Source organism: Symphalangus syndactylus, chromosome 10, assembly GCF_028878055.3.
Source record: "Symphalangus syndactylus isolate Jambi chromosome 10, NHGRI_mSymSyn1-v2.1_pri, whole genome shotgun sequence".
NCBI lineage: Eukaryota > Metazoa > Chordata > Mammalia > Primates > Hylobatidae > Symphalangus > Symphalangus syndactylus.
The window spans coordinates 58,566,269-58,581,696 of record NC_072432.2 but is presented as its reverse complement, the minus strand read 5'-3'; the positions used below and the strand labels follow the sequence as shown (position 1 = coordinate 58,581,696).

Sequence of the window (15,428 nt, the reverse complement as noted above, 5' to 3'; positions counted from 1 at the left end):
TGATTCTCAGGACTTTTTTCCTTAGATGTCTGGGACTTGGCTATTACTCTAGGTTTTACTAAGTTTATTGGCTGGTGGATAAACTAAGAAGCTGCCCCAAATTCTACTTTATGCTTCAGGTTTTCATGAAGTGAAACCATTCTTGTCAAATTAGTAACACACGGAGTCATGTAAATATTGTGCCAAATCTGATGGAAAAAGTGGTAATGGCTCCCCAGAGATACCTTAGATCTTGTCTATCATTGGCACACCATTAGGAAGTTATTACTTCTGGTGCATTAAATGGTGACCCAGAGTCTTAGAAAAATTGAAAAGTGAATGGACAAAAGCAAATTATTAGATCAATTAATTAGTTTTTTTTTTGTTTACTATTTTTAGGCTGGAACTGTAGTGGATATTATTTGAGATAACTTAATATACAATATATATTATCTTATGTTAAAAAGTCAAATACTATTTAGTAAAGCATGATTAATATACCTGAAACAATTAGAAAGCAATTAAATACTCATCTACAAAGAACTATCTATAAGCTTAATAGGATTTTATGTTCAATATGTTGCTTTTTTCTATTTTTCTTCTTCATCTTCTTTTCTTTTCTTTTCTTTAGACCTCGTACGTGTTTCATGCTAAGCAGAGTATAGTGCATTCTGCTTTACTCAGATAACTAATTCAAAGTAGCTTAAGGAGAGGTGATTCATTGAAAGGACACTGGAGTGTATAACAATACTGAAAGAGGAGTTGACTAAATAAACTGCGGGAAGAGCAAGGGTTCCACTGGGCCTCAAGAATGAGATGATAAAGCAGACAGGCCATGACTGTAATCCCAGCATTTTGGGAGGCCAAGGTGGGAGAATTGCTTGAAGTTCTAGAAGAGCTTGGGCAACATAGCAAGACCCCTATCTCTACAAAAAAAAAAAAAAAAAAAAAAAAAAAAAAAAAGCAGGGCATAGTAGTGTGCACCTGTAGTCCTACCTACTCAGGAAGCTGAGGTGGGAGGATTGCTTGAGTCCAGGAGCTCGAGGTTACAGTGAGCTATAATCATGCTACTGCACCCTAGCCTGGATGACAGAACAAGACCCTGTCCCTAAAAGAATAAAAATAAAATGATAGGGAACTGAATTTCATCAGGACTTTCTCTCTCCTTCTCTCCATGCCAGCTCTCTTCTGTCCTACTGCAGACCATCTTCCTCCATATGATAGGTAACATTGCTGCTGACAGCTCTTCATTTTATGTTTCATGGGTACCACACCAGATGCTACTTTCTTTCCCTATTTGAATGCAAAACATTGCAAAAAAGAATTCAAACTAGACTAACAGGGCAGGTAGCTCCCATACTCACATTGATAATACAGGATCAAGTTGCCTGAGTAATATACAAGTATGACAATACCCAGCAGAAATGATGGTGTGGAAGGAGGATGGCTCTCATAGAAAGGGAACACTATTCCTGGAAAAACAAAAAGGAGCTGAGTGGTTGTAACATAAAAGTCCACCATGTACACAATTCTCATGTAATCCTTTCAAAAATTTTTAAAGCGAATATTTTTATTTTATTAAAGATTATTGTTTTCACTTTTTCTTTTTTCTTTTTTGAGACAGAGTTTCGCTCTTGTTGCCCAGAATGGAGTGCAATGGCACGATCTTGGCTCACCACAACCTCTGCCTTCTGGGTTCAAGCGATTCTCCCGCCTCAGCCTCCCGAATAGCTGGGATTACAGGCATGCACCCCCATGCCCAGCTAATTCTGTATTTTTAGCAGAGACGGGGTTTCGCCATGTTGGTCTGGCTGGTCTCGAACTCTCGACCTCAGATGATCCACCCGCCTCTGCATCCCAAAGTACTGGATTACAGGCGTGAGCCACCGTGCCTGGCTATTTTCTTTTTTTTTTTTTCTTCTATGCATTTTATTTTTTATTTATTTATTTATTTATTTATTATTTATTTTTTTATTATACTTTAGGGTTTTAGGGTACATGTGCACAATGTGCAGGTTTGTTACATATGTATCCATGTGCCGTGTTGATTTCCTGCACCCATTAACTCGTCATTTAGCATTAGGTGTATCTCCTAATGCTGTCCCTCCCCCCTCCCCCCACCCCACAACAGTCCCCGGAGTGTGATGGTCCCCTTCCTGTGTCCATGAGTTCTCATTGTTCAATTCCCACCTATGAGTGAGAACATGCGGTGTTTGGTTTTTTGTCCTTGCGATAGTTTACTGAGAATGATGTTTTCCAGTTTCATCCATGTCCCTACAAAGGACATGAACTCATCATTTTTTATGGCTGCATAGTATTCCATGGTGTATATGTGCCACATTTTCTTATTCCAGTCTATCGTTGTTGGACATTTGGGTTGGTTCCAACTCTTTGCTATTGTGAATAGTGCCGCAATAAACATACGTGTGCATGTGTCTTTATAGCAGCATGATTTATAGTCCTTTGGGTATATACCCAGTAATGGGATGGCTGGGTCAAATGGTATTTCTAGTTCTAGATCCCTGAGGAATCGCCACACTGACTTCCACAATGGTTGAACTAGTTTACAGTCCCACCAACAGTGTAAAAGTGTTCCTATTTCTCCACATCCTCTCCAGCACCTGTTGTTTCCTGATTTTTTAATGATGGCCATTCTAACTGGTGTGAGATGGTATCTCACTGTGGTTTTGATTTGCATTTCTCTGATGGCCAGTGATGAGGAGCATTTCTTCATGTGTTTTTTGGCTGCATAAATGTCTTCTTTTGAGAAGTGTCTGTTCATGTCCTCTGCCCACTTTTTGATGGGGTTGTTTGTTTTTTTCTTGTAAATTTGTTTGAGTTCATTGTAGATTCTGGATATTAGCCCTTTGTCAGATGAGTAGGTTGCAAAAATTTTCTCCCATTCTGTAGGTTGCCTGTTCACTCTGATGATAGTTTCTTTTGCTGTGCAGAAGCTCTTTAGTTTAATGAGATCCCATTTGTCGATTTTGGCTTTTGTTGCCATTGCTTTTGGTGTTTTAGACATGAAGTCCTTGCCCACGCCTATGTCCTGAATGGTATTGCCTAGGTTTTCTTGTAGGATTTTAATGGTTTTAGGTCTAACATATAAGTCTTTAATCCATCTTGAATTAATTTTTGTATAAGGTGTAAGGAAGGGATCCAGTTGCAGCTTTCTACATATGGCTAGCCAGTTTTCCCAGCACCATTTATTAAATAGGGAATCCTTTCCCCATTTCTTGTTTTTGTCAGGTTTGTCAAAGATCAGATAGTTGTAGCTATGCGGCATCATTTCTTAGGGCTCTGTTCTGTTCCATTGATCTATGTCTCTGTTGTGGTACCAGTACCATGCTGTTTTGGTTACTGTAGCCTTGTAGTATAGTTTAAAGTCAGGTAGCGTGATGCCTCCAGCTTTGTTCTTTTGGCTTAGGATTGACTTGGCGATGCGGGCTCTTTTTTGGTTCCATATGAACTTTAAAGTAGATTTTCCAATTCTGTGAAGAAAGTCATTGGTAGCTTGATGGGGATGGCATTGAATCTATAAATTACCTTGGGCAGTATGGCCATTTTCACGATATTGATTCTTCCAACCCATGAGCATGGAATGTTCTTCCATTTGTTTGTATCCTCTTTTATTTCATTGAGCAGTGGTTTGTAGTTCTTGAAGAGGTCCTTCACATCCCTTGTAAGTTGGATTCCTAGGTATTTTATTCTCTTTGAAGCAATTGTGAATGGGAGTTCACTCATGATTTGGCTCTCTGTCTGTGATTGGTGTACAAGAATGCTTGTGATTTTTGTACATTAATTTTGTATCCTGAGACTTTGCTGAAGTTGCTAATCAGCTTAAGGAGATTTTGGGCTGAGACAGTGGGGTTTTCTAGATATACAATCATGTCATCTGCAAACAGGGACAATTTGACTTCCTCTTTTCCTAATTGAATACCCTTTATTTCCTTCTCCTGCCTGATTGCTCTGGCCAGAACTTCCAGCACTATGTTGAATAGGAGCGGTGAGAGAGGGCATCCCTGTCTTGTGCCAGTTTTCAGAGGGAATGCTTCCACTTTTTGCCCATTCAGTATGATATTGGCTGTGGGTTTGTCATAGATAGCTCTTATTATTTTGAGATATGTCCCATCAATACCTAATTTATTGAGAGTTTTTAGCATGAATGGTTGTTGAATTTTGTCAAAGGCCTTTTCTGCATCTATTGAGATAATCATGTGGTTTTTGTCTTTGGTTCTGTTTATATGCTGGATTACATTTATTGATTTGCATATGTTGAACCAGCCTTGCATCCCAGGGATGAAGCCCACTTGATCATGGTGGATAAGCTTTTTGATGTGCTGCTGGATTCGGTTTGCCAGTATTTTATTGAGGATTTTTGCATCAATGTTCATCAAGGATATTGGTCTGAAATTCTCTTTTTTGGTTATGTCTCTGCCAGGTTTTGGTATCAGGACGATGCTGGCTTCGTAAAATGTGTTAGGGAGGATTCCCTCTTTTTCTATCGATTGGAATAGTTTCAGAAGGAATGGTACCAGTTCCTCCTTGTACCTCTGGTAGAATTCAGCTGTGAATCCATCAGGTCCTGGACTCTTTTTGGTTGGTAAGCTATTGATTATTGCCACAATTTCAGAACCTGTTATTGGTCTATTCAGAGATTCAACTTCTTCCTGGTTTAGTCTTGGGAGGGTGTATTTGTCGAGGAATTTATCCATTTCTTCTAGATTTTCTAGTTTATTTGCATAGAGGTGTTTGTAGTATTCTCTGATGGTAGATTGTATTTCTGTGGGATCGGTGGTGATATCCCCTTTTTCGTTTTTTATTGCATCTATTTGATTCTTCTCTCTTTTCTTCTTTATTAGTCTTGCTAGCGGTCCATCAATTTTGTTGATCTTTTCAAAAAACCAGCTCCTGGATTCATTAATTTTTTGAAGGGTTTTTTGTGTCTCTATTTCCTTCAGTTCTGCTCTGATTTTAGTTATTTCTAGCCTTCTGCTAGCTTTTGAATGTGTTTGCTCTTGCTTTTCTAGTTCTTTTAATTGTGATGTTAGGGTGTCAATTTTGGATCTTTCCTGCTTTCTCTTGTGGGCATTTAGTGCTATAAATTTTCCTCTACACACTGCTTTGAACGTGTCCCAGAGATTCTGGTATGTTGTGTCTTTGTTCTCGTTGGTTTCAAAGAACATCTTTATTTCTGCCTTCATTTCATTATGTACCCAATAGTCATTCAGGAGCAGGTTGTTCAGTTTCCATGTAGTTAAGCGGTTTTGAGTGAGTTTCTTAATCCTGAGTTCTAGTTTGATTGCACTGTGGTCTGAGAGACAGTTTGTTATAATTTCTGTTCTTTTACATTTGCTGAGGAGAGCTTTACTTCCAACTATGTGGTCAATATTGGAATAGGTGTGGTGTGGTGCTGAAAAAAATGTATATTCTGTTGATTTGGGGTGGAGAGTTCTGTAGATGTCTATTAGGTCCACTTCATGTAGAGCTGAGTTCAATTCCTGAATATCCTTGTTAACTTTCTGTCTCGTTGATCTGTCTAATGCTGACAGTGGGGTGTTAAAATCTCCCATTATTATTGTGTGGGAGTTTAAGTCCCTTTGTAGGTCACTAAGGACTTGCTTTATGAATCTGGGTGCTCCTGTGTTGGGTGCATATATATTTAGGATAGTTAGCTCTTCTTGTTGAATTGATCCCTTTACCATTATGTAATGGCCTTCTTTGTCTCTTTTGATCTTTGTTGGTTTAAAGTCTATTTTATCAGAGACTAGGATTGCAACCCCTGCCTTTTTTTGATTTCCAGTTGCTTGATAGATCTTCCTCCATCCCTTTATTTTGAGTCTGTGTGTGTCTCTGCACGTGAGATGGGTTTCCTGAATACAGCACACTGATGGGTCCTGACTCCTTATCCAGTTTGCCAGTCTGTGTCTTTTGGTTGGAGCATTTAGCCCATTTACATTTAACATTAATATTGTTATGTGCGAATCTGATCCTGTCATTATGATGTTAGTTGGTTATTTTGCTCGTTAGTTGCTGTAGTTTCTTCCTAGCCTTGATGGTCTTTACCGTTTGGCATGTTTTTGCAGTGGCTGGTGCCGGTTGTTCCTTTCCATGTTTAGTGCTTCCTTCAGGAGCTCTTTTAGGGCAGGCCTGGTGGTGACAAAATCACTCAGCGTTTGCTTATCTGTAAAGTATTTTATTTCTCCTTCACTTATGAAGCTTAGTTTGGCGGGATAGGAAATTCTGGGTTGAAAATTCTTTTCTTTAAGAATGGTGAATATCGGCCCCCACTCTCTTCTGGCTTGTAGAGTTTCTGCTGAGAGATCAGCTGTTAGTCTGATGGGCTTCCCTTTGTGGGTAACCCGACCTTTCTCTCTGACTGCCCTTAACATTTTTTCCTTCATTTCAACTTTGGTGAATCTGACAATTATGTGTCTTGGAGTTGCCCTTCTCGAGGAGTATCTTTGTGGCGTTCTCTGTATTTCCTGAATCTGAATGCTGGCCTGCCTTGCTAGATTGGGGAAGTTCTCCTGGATAATGTCTTGCAGAGTGTTTTCCAACTTGGTTCCATTCTCCCCATCATTTTCAGGTACACCAATCAGACGTAGGTTTGGTCTTTTCACATAGTCCCAAATTTCTTGGAGGCTTTGTTCATTTCTTTTTATTCTTTTTTCTCGAAACTTCCCTTCTCTCTTCATTTCATCTTCCATCAGCGATACCCTTTCTTCCAGTTGATCGCATCTGCTACTGAGGCTTCTGCAATCTTCGCGTAGTTCTCGAAACTTGGCTTTCAGCTCCATCAGCTCCTTTAAGCCCTTCTCTCCATTGGTTATTCTAGTTATCCATTCTTCTAATTTTTTTTCAAAGTTTTTAACTTCTTTGCTATTGTTTTGAATTTCCTCTCGTAGCTCAGAGTAGTTTGATCGTCTGAAGACTTCTCTCAACTCATCAAAGTCATCCTCCATCCAGCTTTGTTCCGTTGCTGGTGAAGAACTGCGTTCCTTTGGAGGAGGAGAGGTGCTCTGTTTTTTAGAGTTTCCAGTTTTTGTGCTCTGTTTTTTCCCCATCTTCGTGGTTTTATCTACTTTTTGTCTTTGATGATGGTGATGTACAGATGGGTTTTTGGTGTGGATGTCCTTTCTGTTTGTTAGTTTTCCTTCTACCAGACAGGCCCTTCAGCTGCAGGTCTGTTGGAGTTTACTAGAGGTCCACTCCAGACCCTGTTTGGCTGGGTGTCAGCAGCGGTGGCTGCAGAACAGCAGATTTTCGTGAGATCACAAATTCAGCTGTCTGATAGTTCCTCTGAAAGTTTTGTCTCAGAGGAGTACCCGGTTGAATGAAGTGTCAGTCTGTCCCTACTGGGGGGGTGCCTCCCAGTTAGGCTGCTCAGGGGTGAGGGACCCACTTTAGGAGGCAGTCTGTCTGTTCTCAGATCTCCAGCTGCGTGCTGGGAGAACCACTACTCTCTTCAAAGCTGTCAGTCAGACAGGGACATTTAAGTCTGTGGAGGTTCTCGCTGAGTTTTTGTTTGTCTGTGCCCTGCCCCCAGAGGTGGAGCCTACAGAGGCAGGCAGGCCTCCTTGAGCTGTGGTGGGCTCCACCCAGTTCGAGCTTCCTGGCTGCTTTGTTTACCTAAGCAAGCCTGGGCAATGGCGGGCGCCCCTCCCCCAGCCTCGCTGCCGCCTTGCAGCTTGATCTCAGACTGCTGTGCTAGCAATCAGCGAGACTCCGTGGGCATAGGACCCTCCGAGCCAGGTGCGGGACACAATCTCCTAGTGTGCCGTTTTCCAGGCCCGTTGGAAAAGCGCAGTATTAGGATGGGACTGACCCGATATTCCAGGTGCCGTCTGTTTCCCCTTTCTTTGACTAGGAAAGGGAACTCCCTGACCCCTTGCGCTTCCTGAGTGAGGCAATGCCTCGCCCTGCTTCGGCTCGCGCGCACAGTGTGCTTCACCGACTGTCCTGAACCCACTGTTAGGCACTCCCTAGTGAGATGAAACTGGTACCTCAAGCAGAAATGCAGAAATCACCCGTCTTCTGTGTCACTGGGGCTGGGAGCTGGAGACCGGAGCTGTTCCTATTTGGCCATCTTGGCTCCACCCTCTGGCTATTTTCATTTTATACGTTTGAAAATTTCTTTCTTCCACCCATGATACTCTGCTGACTTTCTGTACGTAAGGTACAATATGACTGGTAATTTCACCAGTTTAGCTTTATCTTTGACTCTATTAGAGCTACAAATCCTTCCACAAATGGCTAAATACTGAGGACATCTTGAATAGAATTTGGAGACCCCTACCTCACTTGAACTCTAAAACCTGCCTGTGTCTCTCATCTGGTCCTCCTACTTTGAAATTTGACCTCAACCTCTGCCCCAAATCACCATCTCAGTTTGGGTCCCTCACATATAGATGTGCAGGCCGTCAACTGCCCAACTGGTAGAATGCCGTTCTCCAAATGAATGGAGGCCCCCGGGGTGGTAAAATGTGGAGGATCCTTCTCAGACTGGTGCATCATTCTAACCATTTCTGCTGTACTAGGCCTTTCCAGCCTATTCCATTTTTCAGTCTCCTCTCTTCCATTGTCCAGACTAACTACTTCCAAAGGTGAAATATTTCTCTTGTCCTCCTCAGAAAGATGGGTATTTTATATAATAAGATGAATTAATTGGACATGAAGACATACAGGATTTCTTGCCTCCTACACAGTGGACTCTGAAAGCCAAGGTGGAATCCTCTAATATCACCTTCCCAATTATTTAACTGCACCATCTAATTGTGGCCACCGGGTTAAACAGACATCTTTTTCTTGCCTTTGCCCAACCGTGGCTCAGCTGTGTAGACTATGTGTTTGCTATCACTTAGGGCTTGCCATAAATACTATCCTCAAGCTCCAGCTAAGGAACTAGTGAATTATCATGTGTGTGGAAGGGCCTAGCACATACACATTAATGACAACAATGACATTTAGAAATGGATCGTTTTCCCCTTTCTCAATAAAGATAGTCTTTGTGGATTTAAATCATTAATGCTGTTTTTTTTCCCTCAGCATTATGTTACCATAAAAATATTGAAGTGTAACAAATGATTTGCTTATCTATTACCACTAATGAAATGGTTGGAAAGAGCTTAGAAACAGTTTTCTGCTTTTATTTAGCTGAAAAAAAAAAAACAGTTTCTATAGCTTCCTTTTATGCAAATGAAGATGGCTACTCTTTTTGCAGACGTTATTATAGAAGGATATCATTGATCATGTCCTCAGGGTAATAAATAATTACTCTACTAACGTATTGCTCTGAAAGAAACTGACATGAAGTAGTTTCAAATTAACCACTGCTAATTGCATGCATTGTTTCATACTTATTACTGCAATCTGATTAACATGCTACTGAATAGAACTGGCAGGAAAGGTTCTTTCTGCTCTATTTTAACTTGTTTTAGCTAAAAACTTGGCTAAGTGTGAAATTTACAGAGTTAGAAGGTTAAATCTAGTGCTGAGGAAAACAGGATCACTGTGGTATAATGAGCTTGACCACTGCCAGAATTTTTATTTTATGAATTTATGTTTGAGAAATTGACATATTTTTTAGATTTCCAATAGGGAAAAATGTCCTTTATTACATGCACAATCTATTATAGATTAAAACACTAAATCTCAGATATGAAGTTTCCTCAGTAAACTCTTCAACATAAGAAAAACAGTGCCGCTTTTCAATGTAAAATGAAATCTGTAAGAATAAAAACATCTCAATTTTGGCCTTGTTACTAAATTTGCCATAAAAAATCTAAATTACTATAAAATGGAACTTTAAAAATGATGTATATTTGCTATTATAATTGTTATTCCTACTTATCTTCCCAAGATAAACGGAATGATATAGAAAGACAAGTGAAATTGTTATGCTTATAAATGTAGTTAATCAGTTACACTAGTGAGCATTTTTATCATAGCTATCCTGTGCCTCTGTCCTAAGTTCAAGGGCAAATTACATACTGAAAATGATATTTTGATAAAAGTTGCAAATCTACATTTTATGTACCTTTATTATGCACTTATGCATCAGTCTCCATGCGGCAAATGCACACGTTGTTCTATGTGGTTTACAGTTACTAACTCATTCAATTTTAAATGACCCGATGGTGCTATTAATATCCCTATTTTAATAGATGAGAAAACTGAGGCACAGAGAGGCTAAGTAATTTTCTCAAGGTTTCAGAGCTAATATTTAATACATGGTGGAACTAGAATTCAAGCCCATGGTGTCTGGCTCTAAAAACCATGCACTTAGGACTGGGCGCAGTGGCTCATGCCTGTAATCCCAGCACTTTGGGAGGCTGAGGCGGGCGGATACCTGAGGTCAGGAGTTTGAGACCAGCCTGACAAACATGGAGAAACCCTGTCTCTACTAAAAATACAAAGTTAGCTGGGCATGTTGGCGCATGCCTGTAATCCCAGCTACTCAGGAGGCCGAGGCAAGAGAATCGCTTGAACCCAGGAGGCGGAAGTTGTGGTGAGCTGAGATCACACCATTGCACTCCAGCCTGGGCAACAAGAGCGTAACTCTCTCTCAAAAAAAACAAAAAACAAAAAACAAAAAACAAAAAACAAAAACAAAACAAAACAAAAACCATGCTCATTACTGATATACTATGCTATCTCAGCATATGGACCTGGAAGATGCATTATATTGGTAGATAAGGTAAAATGTATGTTTTTGGAGGGTGGCATTGAAACTGATTCTTATGTTGTTATAACTTTGAAATGTTAGCCTGAGCTCTGATTTATAGCTGATACTGTTCCCCAGCTGCACACAGCTAATCTGTCTATGGCCTTCTGGTCCTTCCTTGGATCCCTATGTCCATCCTCTATTCTATGGCCCAGAGTTTACTCAGCCCCCTGAACCCTAGAATTTCACTTATAATTACTGGTTGGCTGTAGCCTCCTCATACTGGCCTGGGCTGTACACGTGTCTTTCCAGCTCTGAGTTTAATGATCTCACATTGGTGGCTTGGAATCAGCCAGGGCAAAAGTCTTTACAGCATGGAAACCAGCAAATGCTTTCTCCCCTGTCCCTCGCCCCATCACTTTGGCAATCTGGTTATACAACACTGCCTATGATCTACTACCATTCATATCCCAGGATGGGCGTACCCTGAACATAGAGGTTTTCATATATTTTTACTGTATGTCCCCATATGGCATTATAATGTTAACATTCATGGGTCTAAGCCCTTCCTGGACACCAAAGAAGAACAAAAAAATGGCAGAATCTCAGCAACACAGCAGCAGCGGCAAAATATGACATGTGCTTTCCCTTACAATTCTGCATTTATTGCAAACATTACTAATCACTCGTGACATGACAGAGCCTGGCCCCAGACCCAGAATCCTCATCAACATAGCACTCTAAAGTCTCGACAGCCACTGCCAACCACTCAGATTTGGTACACGAGATGAAATTATGTACTGTCCCTCTTAGAATCAGAAATTCTCATTTCTCCCTAGGATATTCCCACTCTGTATTATTTATAACACTTCCCTAAGTTATAGAAAGATTTCTAAAAATGATGACCATGAAAGAAAACTTGTTAAGTTGTCCCCCAAATTTAAATATTTAGAGCATAAGATCCATCCTCTATTCTGGCTGATAAAATCAGTTATGCAATACTCTACAAAGTACTTCGGCATTTGTAATTTTCCTAAGGACTCCATGCTCATGTATTGATATTCATCCATAATTAAATATATATGTTTGATGTCAATATTCCTTTGTTAGTCAATGGAAATATATGAGTTCATTGTTCATGGAAACCAGCTCAATGGAAATATTCTTTGACTTGGTGATTAAAAGAAAGGAACTTTGTCTTGCTACAGATGTCAAAATTGTATCATTAAAACATTTTCTGAATATAGAACAGAGTAAGAAAAAGTTTAAAATGTTACTTATTATTTTTTCATCCTCCTCTTTTCTACTTCAAGCTCAAATTTTTAGAAACAATTCTCTTACTTTGTTCTAGTTTCAAAAAGAGAATTGCAGGGATATATGGAGATACATTTATAGAGTTTGAGTAGTTTAGAGGTATGTTTAAAGGGGAGCATTAATCTATCAATACAGTGAAAAAGCATCTATAGGTGATGAGATTGTATGGCCAATATCTGGTATAAATAAGCCCCCTTAATATCTACATATATAGCGAAGACTACTCATAATCTCAAGAGATTACTATCCAGACATGTGAAAATGGTATATCCACTTGCAAAATTCCCAAATAACATGAAGATGCATAAATGCAAACTGAGAGGTTTACAACAATAGCTGTCAGAGGAAAACCTGAGCTAACTGGTGAAAGTTGTTAGAGGCAAGGTTCTGAAGCATGAATGAGAATTGGATGAATGAGAAATAAGAATAAAGGGAATGTGAGAAGGCCTGCATGAGCAAAGGCTCCAAAGAAGGATGGTGCAAATCTTATTTAATGGAAAAGCACATCAGAATAGAGGCATTTGCAATGAGGGTAGTGGTCATAAAGAGTAGGTGACTTTGAATGTCAAAACAAAAGAATTGGTTTTTATTTAGAATTGTGTATCGTTTCAGTCTATGAGGCCATTATATTTTTATCTCATGTTTTATAGGCAGAAGTATACTAATCTTTATATGAACCCTTGCAGAGCAAGGGTAAGCTTCTTATCTAATGTTACAGGAGCTGTGAAACAAGCACAGGATTAAGACTTAGAAAGCGTGGATTTGAATTCTGGGGCTGCCGTTTACTAATGGATGATATTTGCATGTTGCTTAACCTCTCTGAATCTTAGTTTCTTTATGAAGATCATAATATATGGCTGTTGAGATTGGAGAGCAGAGATAGTCAGGATTAATCATGCTTCTTTCTTCCACTCCAGTTTTGAAACCAATGGAGAGATCAACACAAGCTTTGGAGAGGAGATCAAAATATCTGCTTCACTGGCAGGAGTTTTGGATTGCTGAACAAGGTTCAGATCTGTGGCATAATCAGGCTTCCTAATCCTGAACCAAAGTGGTTGTTGTATCCGGTAGTTGCCACCTGAGAGCTGACTGATCTGTTTCAAGCATATGTGAGATGCCTTCTGGAAAGGCCCGGAAACATATAGCTAATGGGATGAGGCATTTCAAGGTTGAACTTTAGCAAGAGCAAGTGGGATAAAGGGCAAAAAGCAGCACATTCCTTTCAAAATGTCCCCATTTTAAACTGCAGGCTAGAGTAGACAATGGAAATATGTGACACATAAAGAAACTGGTGAGATTATTAAGCAGAGGGCCTTGTGGGGAGCATTAAAGTGTGGGCAAGAAAAATTTCTCAGACATGGTGATTCTAGAATTGAAAAATGATAGACTCTTTCTCTTCTCTGTCCTTTAAGAGCTTCCAGATGAATTCTTGGATCTGGCTACTGAGCAAATATATGAATAATAACCTAGGATCAGCTGGGTATAAGAGGTTTCCACCAGAGGTCCATGAAAACCAATGTTTTTAAGCATCTATTGGGCAACTACCATAAACAATCAGCAAGATGTTTAAACAGTTGATTCTGCTGGCAGCCTAGCCAGTTTTTAACTGTATCATGAAAACTGGCCTGGGGGTACAGTCTGAGATTATTCCAGCCCTGGTTTTACACCGCCAGAAATTCCCTTTCTGTTACAAATTTCTACCCCAGCGAGGTTTGCGTATTTTTGGCATTTTCACTGTGCATCAGTGAATCAGCTAGCCTACAGGCCAAGGAGAGGGGAAAAAAATCCCAAATAAAACTCAACCCAGTTAGGATGTCTTCATCTATTTTTCAGTGGGGAAAAATACAGCTGGACTCAGTGACTTCAGTCAAAAGCAAACATTACTAGTTGCTTCATTTTTCTAATTTTTATTTTTGACTCTCAAGTTTTGGAGGGCGTAATAAAGACAGCTTCAGCAACGTCACTTAGAAGATTGAGTTCGTTATTTTGCAAAACTTGGGTAGTGACACTTCTGCAAAATGCACAAGCACATGAGCAGAGAGATGTGTGAATTCAGGAAAGCAGCCAAATGCACATCAGAGCTGAGGAATGTCACAGTGAAATGAAGAAAACTTGTAAACACCTATCAGTATTTTTAGGTAGAGAATGTTCTAACATATTGCCAATGGGTGCTGCCTGTGTGTTCCTTCCCCTAAGCTTGAAACTCAACTGCTATTAAAGGTGATTTGAAAACAATGAAAAATGACAGCTTTATTAATCTAGATGGTGTGTGTGTGTGTGAGAGAGAGAGAGTGTGTTTGTGTGTGTGTGTGCGCGTGAACATGCACATGATGTGTGACTGCTGCATGTACAGACTGTGCATTTTTACTGTGGGCCTTGCACAGACGAGGGAGCCCTCTACTGATTGGAAATTGTACTAGACGTAAACTATAGAGGGATGCTTTCAGTGCATTGCTCATGTATCCTCCAAAATCCAGACATTTTGCTTATTTATTTTTCAAATTATGACAGCAGATGCTTTATTTTTGGAAAGGAACTAGAGATGTCAGTCATGATATGCATACAAGTATATGTAATTCCTTCTATTTAAGGTAAAATTCTTTGATTAAAAATATCTACAACCAGTCTTCAACCTTTTAAAATAAAGATGATTGTAATACAAACCACAAATGTCTACATGACTGTGATGAGAATGTGTGACAGAGATCGTAGCCGCGTTTATCTATTATCATGGTTTATCACACATTATTTTTTCCCTTATGCGTGTATTTCTTATTTTATACATTTTTTTCTCAGAGCATAAAGACGGTTTTGGGGTGACAATTTGAACTAATTCATGTGGACAGGTTTGTATGTGCTATATTTTCATATGCATATTTAAACCATATTAAGTCCTGTGTACAGGCAAGATTAATATTTAGTTGCTTTTGAGTTTAGATACCTGATTTTTAACCTCATGTCTTTATAAAATAATTATAGTTCAACTTTTCAATCATTTAAATCAATGGATAAAAGTAAAATATGGGTAAAATATGGCTGGGTGCACTGGCTCACACATATAATCCTAGCACTTTGGGAGGCTGAGGCAGGAAGATCGCTTGAGTCCAGGAGTCCAAGACCAGCTTGGGCAACATGCCAAAACCCCAGCTCTACAAAAAATACACCCAGGTGTGGTGGTGCACGCCTGTAGTCTCAGCTACTTGGGGGGTGAAGGGGGGAGGATGGTTTTAGCCCAGGAGGTGGAGGTTGCAGTGAGCCAAGATCACACCATTGCACTGCAGCCTAGGCGACAGAGTGAGACCCTGTCTCAATAAATAAATAAATAGAAATATTGTTCAATTATTTTCAACATGACTGGCCTAATCCTATTATGGGATAGTCTCTCTTACCCTAAACATGTTTTTTAATAGATTGTTTATTATTAGAGTGACAATTATTCTGATTTTTAACAAAGAATTAACATTTTTCT

General features: G+C 39.7%; 1 long non-coding RNA gene across 1 annotated transcript in view; it reads left to right on the top strand.

Moving 5' to 3' along the window:
• LOC129492201 (uncharacterized) overlaps positions 1–14,194 on the top strand; it is an 80,891-nt gene extending 66,697 nt beyond the window's left edge. The window contains exon 4 of the long non-coding RNA XR_008660754.2: positions 12,877–14,194. This is a non-coding gene — a long non-coding RNA (uncharacterized lncRNA). The remainder of the gene's footprint in view (positions 1–12,876) is intronic.
• Positions 14,195–15,428: the final 1,234 nt, after the last annotated feature.